Raw genomic sequence first — 8,481 nt, 5'->3', positions numbered from 1 at the left:
AGGAAGAGAGTGTAATCTAGGAGGCACAGGGAGAAACATTTTGGGAGACAGCCACCCTAACCCCTGGGATGAGTCACTCCCCAAATCTGAAGTGAATATTTCCCCTGGAAACAGCAATACCAGCAAAGGGAAGCAGGACACCAGCCAAACAAGCTCTCCCATGGCACTCAGAGCAGAGTCGCTTAGAAGGAGGGAGCTTTCTGGGCTACAATAGTGAGTGTTAGGGTCTGAGCTGCAGCGCCTGCACCCCACATGGCTGAGGGCTTGCTGGAGGGTGGGTGGTGGCGGCAGGACGTGGAGGCACGGTTCTGTTGGCAGGGGTGGAAGCCAGCTGGCCGCCACTGGGCTCAGGTGTGAGCTCAGTCTTGCCCGGCTGGGGAGGAGTAGGTGTGCAAAAGCGGTCAAGCCCAGCTGCAGCCGCCTGCATTTCAGCCTGTGGGGAAGGGCAGGAACCCCGGAAGGGATGGAGACTCACCCTTGAGCAAGGGCGCAGGAGCACAGCCCCGCCCCACCTGCGGAACCAAGGCTTGTGGCATGACTTGGGAGCCGGCTCCTCCCTCAGGGGTGGAGCCAAAAGCCCAGAACAGGCGGAGTTCTGCTATGGAGCTGAGCGGAGCCAAGGCTAGCAGCCATTCCACAAGCAGGCTCCTCCTGCAAGGTCTGGGCAAAAACCTGGAAACAGGTGGAGATGCACAGCTGAGCAAAGGTGCTCGTCACTGCCCTCAGGGCCGAGCATAACACCACCTATGGGGGCAGGGCAAAGGCCAAGTCCACCAAATCTTGTGCACCCGAGCATGTGATCACAGCCAATCCTGTGAAGGAGAGGTGAAAACCACAGCAATAGTCCCAGTTTAGTCAGGCACCGGCAATGCCAAAACTCAAAAGCCCTAGGCAACAACAGAAGAGGAGGTGGCGGGCCTGCAGACAGACTATACCTAGGGAACAGAGCCATACCCAGTGGACTCCAGTGGCCAAAACCTTCCTTTACATAGAGAAAATGTGAAGGCAGAGAAATGCAACACAAATGAACCAAGAGAAATCCCCAGAAAAGGACCTGAAGGAATCAGATATAACTAAATTACAATATGCAGAGTTTAAAATAACGATTGTTAGGATGCTCAAAGATATTAGAACAACAATAGATGGTCATTACGAACACCTAAATAAAGAGATAGCAAATATAAAAAAGGACATTGAAATAATAAAAACAATAATTATAATAAAGACATTTTCTTAATTTCAGTTGAAATTGAATATCTTCTATGTGTATTGGCCTTACAAATTTTTTTACTTTAAATTCCTGCTATTTATGGCCTTGGCTGGTTGACTCAATTGTAGAGCACTGGCCCAGCATGTGCACGTCCTAGGTTTGATTCCCGGTCAAGGCACACAGGAGAAGAAACCATCTACTTCTCTACCCCTTCATCTATCCCTTCTTTCTCTCTCTCTTCTCCCACAGGCATGGCTCGATTGGTTTGAGCACATGGGTCCTGGGTGCTGAGGATGGCTCCATGGAGCCTCTGCCTCAGGTGCTAAAAATAGCTCGATTGTGAGCATGTCCCAAAAGGGCAGTGTATCAGCCTCTGACAGGGATTACCAGGTGGATCCTGGTCAGGTACATGCAGGAGTCTGTCTCTCTACTTCCCCTCCTCTCACTTGAAAAAAAGAAAAAAAAAATTTCTGTTATTTCCTTAGACCAGGTTCGATTAATTTGTCTTTTTCTCATCAGTTGAAAGGTATTATATATTCTGAATTTATTCATTCTCTCATTGATATTAATTGAGCATGTACTATGGTGCCAGGGCTGTTCCAGGTGCTGGGAATACAACAGAGTAAAAAGCAACATGGTTCTCATGCATGTCTGTTCTATAGGATGTGGTAAGCCAACAATAATGTATACAATAAATACTATAATAATAGATTTTGATAATTAGTGTGATGAAAATTATCACACAGTGCAAGAGAGACTAGTTGGTGTCCTGAAAAGTCAGCTTTGACTAGCTTACAAGAGCTAATGTTTGAATTTCAGAAATTTTTCAAGCTGGCTATTGAACATAGATAGCCTTTATTAAAATTTGAATTACAAAAATTTAAAATTGAATAAATTGTATTAAAAACAATGGCAATAATTATTCAAAATCTAGTTTTCTAATTACTGTACATATCCATTATCCCTATGGATTCTGGTGTCCCTCTTCCCAATGCCACCTTCAATGATGCCCGCTGGTAGCCTGAGGTAGGTCATGGGGAGAGTACTCACACCACAGAAACAGGCAAGCTTGTTGCTTGATTTATTGTTTTCTTGACTGTCTAAACTTGAAGAAGTTACAGAAAGAATATTAATAATGCAAATTGAGTTTAGAAGTATCATATTAGTAGCTGTTACATGTGATTAGCACATAAAAGTTTTGAGAACATATTCTTTCAGTATTTGAAAACTATCTAGTTCAGCATTTCCTATAGATCAGGCCTTCAGTATTTCCTCTGCAATCCCAAACACAAACTCCTCTAAGTTCAGAATTCTCTGGGTTATTTAAAAACAAAACAGAACACCTGGCAAGAAAGGCTAATTAACCAGGTGCGAATGGTCTCCTCTCTATGTCACTTGCTACACCTCCTCTGCTAACGCTCCAGTCCCATTATGGCTTAATAGACTGTGTCAGCAATGACATCAGCAGTATCTCGGACTGTTTCCTATTCCTGCTGTCAGTCAAGTTTCCTCCACAATGGAGACTCTACCAGTCACTAAGTGCCTCCTGGAGACAGCTTTGATTGAATAAACCTGACACTATCCCATAAAAATGGTGTCTTGCCAACTATATTGAATGGCCACCTGACTTTCACTCACATTCCACTATCAATCTTTTTCCAAATGTTCTCAAATGTATTTTTCACTAAAGAATTAAAAATAAATCTCTAGGCCCAGGTAAGCTATCAAACAGAAATTAAAGACATGGAAACCATGGTTTATTCAGATTGTGTTGTTGAGACAAGCTATGTCTGTAAATAAGTTCAAGGTCATTTGACCGGCAGTCTTCGCTAGGATATATTAGAATGTTGGTTAAGAAAATAATGTCATTATGAACTTAAATAATCAGGAATACTCTAAATGTCATATGATTAAAATCAGAACTTCAATCTGGATTTGCCTGTATTAACAGGACAGAAATATATAAGAAAAATATTCCAGGAAGACAAAAGAAATGCCATGAGCAGGAGAGGTCACAAGCATGGTGTGTGCCAATATGTACACGTGTGCCTGAATGTGCTGGGAGGGGCTCGGGCTGAGGACAACCAGGAATGGTTTATGCTCTCTTTTACTTTGACTGCCATCAGGTATATATTTCTCACTTGCCTTTCTGCTTCCTCAAGGCATTGTTGGAATTTGCTGCTCAGAAGTAGCGAAAAGAAAATAAATTCCCTCAAGTGCAGAGACATTCTCCTTCATTTCATCTCACTTGTGGTGCCAAGAGCAGAGAATTTGTAGACAAGCAATGATCAGGCCCTTTTACTTCTGGGCTTTGTGGCATTGTGGTTGTATCTTTTTTAGCCTTGTTGGATCTCATTTAACTCATCTGTTAATGGGGATTCATAAGGTTTTCCTTGCAGAGTTGGAAGGATTGAATGAATTCATGTTATGTCTGTGTCTGACACTGACCACAAATGTTAATTTTTTTACAACACCTTTTCTTGTGAGATTTATTTATGTATGAATTTTTTACTGGAGGCCATTTTTCTCCAGCAACCTCTCTGCTCAGCTTTGTTCTTTGAAGTCTTACTTATCTTTGTTTCATTGACAGAGTCTATTACATACATGAGAGATGGTCAATTGATACTTAATGGGTAAATGAATGAATTTATGGATGAATATATGAATGAAGCAAGGACCGCCCTAAAGTTCTGTTTCTGGGGAGAAGATCTGACAGAAGGTTATGTGTTACTGAGCTTTTTTTGGGTTCCAGTTGCCCCTTTGTTCTTTAGTTAACCATAAGATCACAGCAGGCCTTGATCATTATTCTGGCTCTAATGTTGCAAGAATGGCTTCCAGGTCATTGGCTGGGAGAAAATAGCAGAACTCAGCTTTGAGTTTCATGAACAAAGGAGTACCAAACACCATTCTAACAGTATTTTTTGACAGTTTTTCTCCCATTGTATGTTGTTTTCTGCATCCTTGCTGCTAGGTATTGATTGAAAGTTTCTAAGAAGAGTACTAAAAAAGGAAAAATGAAATCATCCTATAAAGCATAAGACAGAGCAGTGGGAGGGGAGGAAGGGAAGTAGATATGAAATAAGGCAATTTCGACAAGGAAACAGAAAGGAGAATTAAAAGAAAACATAGTGGCTGGGGAAAAGGAGAAAAATATGGAAAATGTGCCTTTGTCAGTTCTTAGACTCTCAGGTTCCTGAGGGAGATTCTAAACTCTTTTTTGAATATTGGAAGGAGACCTAATTTTATTTTTGGCAAGAAGGCTAGATGACAGAATTCTCAGGGTTGTAAGGGACTGTATGTCCAAATGGTACAACCACTAGTAGTGATATAGTCTCCTCAGAATCACTGCCTAATAGGAATCTAAGCTGTATTTGATTACCTCCAAGGATGTGTAACTTGCTGCATATAATGGAAGTCTACTTCTTACCTGTTCTTCCCTATGCTTAACTGCAAATTATTTCTTTGTCATTTCTACATGCTCACCTTATATGTAAGCTCCAATTGCTTCCTACTGAGTGACCTTTGGAAAGTTATATAGTCTGATCTTCAGTTTCCTCATTTATAGGATTAGCATAGGAGTATTTAGTTCATCCAGTTGTGGTAAGAATGAAATAAAAATAACCTACTTAAAACAGTGAACATCCTTAGGCTCTTCCATATTTTATCTGCTGTGGTCTCTAGCTTTCTCCCCCATCTGAGAGTCTTTTGGTTCATCTTTCATCCTTCAACATCCGTTACAGTTCTCAGATTCCATCAGAATTATTTGCGATCACTTCTGCCCCACCCCATCTAATCTTTGCATCACCAACACATAGAACTCACAGAGTTTTAAGATTGTAAAAGGTTGTAGTTTACCTGATCCACAGATTCAGATTTCTTGCTACATTAAAGGTCTGAGAGCTGCTTTGCCCCTGTGACAGAGATCCAAAAGTCCACTGATGCCCAGGATCACTTACATAAGTTACCAGTGACTCCAGGGAAACATAGAGTGGAATATTTCTGCTTAAAGAGAATTTTATTTTTGTATTATTACTGTATCTATATTTTAAATCTTACTTTATGATATACTTATAAAATAATGTATGTATATGACACCAAATAAAAGAAAATAATGATGAACAAAATGTCCAACTAATGCAAAATAGCCATAGCCATATATATTCATTTTAGACATTTTATTTATATCCAGATTTTTTCTGTTTAATATACAAAAGAAAATATATGTGTTGCATAAGCTGAGATTATGCTATATAAATTAAGCAACAGATCTTTTGGTTTACTCTATCATATATTTTGAAATCTCTTTGAAGTTCAATGCACATACTTTGCACTTTTTCAATGCCTGGATAATGTTGCAATAGTTATTTACTCAATTGCATATGGTTGGGAAATTATAATTCCAAATCTTTGATTTTGTAATGCTGCAGTGAACATTTTTTTTATTTATTTATTCATTTTTAGAGAGGAGAGAGAGACAGAAAGGGAGAGAGAGGAGAGAGAGACAGAGAGAGAGAAGGGAGGAGGAGCTGGAAGCATCAACTCTCATATGTGCCTTGACCAGGCAAGCCCAGGGTTTTGAACCAGTGACCTCAGCATTTCCAGATCGACGCTTTATCCACTGCGCCACCACAGGTCAGGCTGAACATTCTTGTATGTAGAGCTCTCTATACTTGTATGCTTATTGCCTTAGAGTATTTCTGTATGTAGAGCTGGCAGGTCTAAATGAATGTGTTTGTTTGTTTGTTTGTTGAAGTATGTTGGAAGAGGTCATTGAGAGGATGTGACTATACGTTGACCTGACAACTAGACCCAGGCAATTGTAGACTCCTCACTCCTTCTCCTGTCCTTGGAATGTACACTCTGCCCCACCCCTTCCCACAGTGGGAGCTACTTTCCAGAACATAGCCTTAACAGAGTAAGGTGTTGTTGAGACCATCTGCATGGTACACGTGACTGAACCCAGTTAAGACCACCATATAAACTTTTGAGATTCTGGCGGGTTGGTGCAAGAATCCACTTGTCTTACCATAGCTCAAGACCAGCCTTATAATTTCCCTTGTTTGTTAAGTCTTGTCACCTACCAATCTGGAGTGGGTCATCATTTTCTTCCATCTCCTTGTCCTCCACGTGTGGGAGCCAGTTTGTGAACTAACAAGGTCTATTGATTCATATGGGCAAATTAAAACCAAAAAAAGGATGTATCTACAAGGTATATGAATGTGCTTATTTTCTCATATTCTATGATGATTAAATAAAAATAACTTAGAACAACACCCAGGTCAGTAAATATTAGCTAGTGTGGTCACTGTCATTATTATTCAGTCACTGTTTTCTTGCAGTTGTCATAATTTTTTATTTCTTCCTAGTAGATATTTTATGATGTAATTAAAATGGATTACTTGCTTATTCCTAATACCAGACCTTAAATTTCTATATCTTGCTCATATTGTTCATTCTTTTTCCTCCCAAAGTCCACTTTTATCTTTATTTATTTTATCTTTATTTAAATAACAATGGTTTGTAGCATTATATAACTTTCAAGTATTATATAAATCAACGTTTATAAATCAACATCTATATGTACTACTTCATACTCACCATCAAAAGTCTAGTTTCTCTCTGTCACCATACAATTGACCTTTACCCATTTTGACCTCACTTCATCTTCTTCCCCTCTAGAAACCATCAATCTGTCATCTGCCTTTATAAGTTTGTTTTGCTTTTTTATACCTCATGGGAGTGAAATCATATGGTATTTGTCTTTTTCTATCTGACTTATTTCACTTAACATAATACCCTCAAGGTCCATCCATGTTGTCACGAATGGCAGGATTTTGCCTTTTTTATGGCTGAGTAGTATACATATGCCACATCTGCTTTATCTATTTATCTGTTAATGGAAACTTAGGTAATTTTCATTTTTTTGTACTGTAAAAATGCTACAATGAACATGGGGATGCATATCTTTTTTTTATTTAAAAATTACACTTAATGGTATGACATTGGTCATTAAGAATACATAGGTTTCAGGTAAACATCTATAACATTTGAACTGTTGATTGCATTGTGTGCCCATAACCCAGAATCAAATCATTTTCTGTCATCGTATATTTGTCCCTCTTTACTCCGCTATCCCTCAACTCCCTCTCTATGTAACCACTTCACTTTTGTTTATGCCTGTGGTGACACAATAGATAAAGTATCAACCTGGAACACTGAGGTTGCCAGTTTGAAAGCCTGGGTTTGCTTGGTCAAGACACATACGAGAAGCAAGTACGAGTTGCATATACCTTTTGAATTAGTATTTTTATATTTTTTAGGTAAATACCCAGAAATGGAATAGCTGGATCATTTAGTGGTTTTACCTTTACTTTTCTTTTTTTCCAGAGACAGAGAGAGACTCAGAGAGAGGGATAGATAGGGACAGACAGACAGGTACGAAGAGAGATGAGAAGCATCAATCATCAGTTTTTCGTTGTGACACCTTAGTTGTTCACTGATTGCTTTCTCATATGTGCCTTGACCCAGGGGATACAGCCAACGGAGTAACCCCTTGCTCAAGCTAGTGACCTTGGGTCCAAGCTGGTGAGCTTTGCTCAGACCAGATGGGCCCGCACTCAAGCTGGCAACCTTGGGGTCTCAAACCTGGGTCCCTCGCATCCCAGTCCGATGCTCTATCCACTGCGCCACGGCCTGGTCAGGCGCCTTTACTTTTTAAAGGAGCCTCTATACTGCTATCTAGCGTGGCTGTTCTAATTTACATTCCCACCAGCAGTGTACAAGGTTTCTTTTTTTCACATCTTCTTTCATGGCTGTCATTGCTTGTGTTTTTGATGATAGCCATTCTAACAGGTGTGAGGTAATATCTCATTATGGTTTTGATTTGCATGTCCCTAACAATTAGTGCTGCTGAACATCTTTTAATATGCCTGTTGGCCATCTGTGTGTTTTCTTTGTAAAATGTCTTTCCAAATCCTCTGCCCATTTTTTGATCAGGTTGTTTGCTATTTTCTTGTTGAGATGTATGAGTTCTTGATATATTTTGAAGATTAACCTCTTATCAGATGTATGATTGGCAATTATTATTTCCCTTTGAGCAGGTTGCTTTTTTGTTTTGTTGATAGTTTCCTTTGCTGTACAAAAGCTTTGTAGTTTGATGTAGTTTTAGTTGTTTATTTTTAATTTTGTCTCCTTTGCTATTGGAGTCCAAGCCACAAAGACCTCAATAAGACCTATGTCTAGGAGCTCACTGCTTATGTTTTCTTCCATGT

Source organism: Saccopteryx leptura, chromosome 10 (assembly GCF_036850995.1).
Source record: "Saccopteryx leptura isolate mSacLep1 chromosome 10, mSacLep1_pri_phased_curated, whole genome shotgun sequence".
Lineage (NCBI taxonomy): Eukaryota > Metazoa > Chordata > Mammalia > Chiroptera > Emballonuridae > Saccopteryx > Saccopteryx leptura.
Note: the sequence above shows the minus strand (reverse complement) of the source record.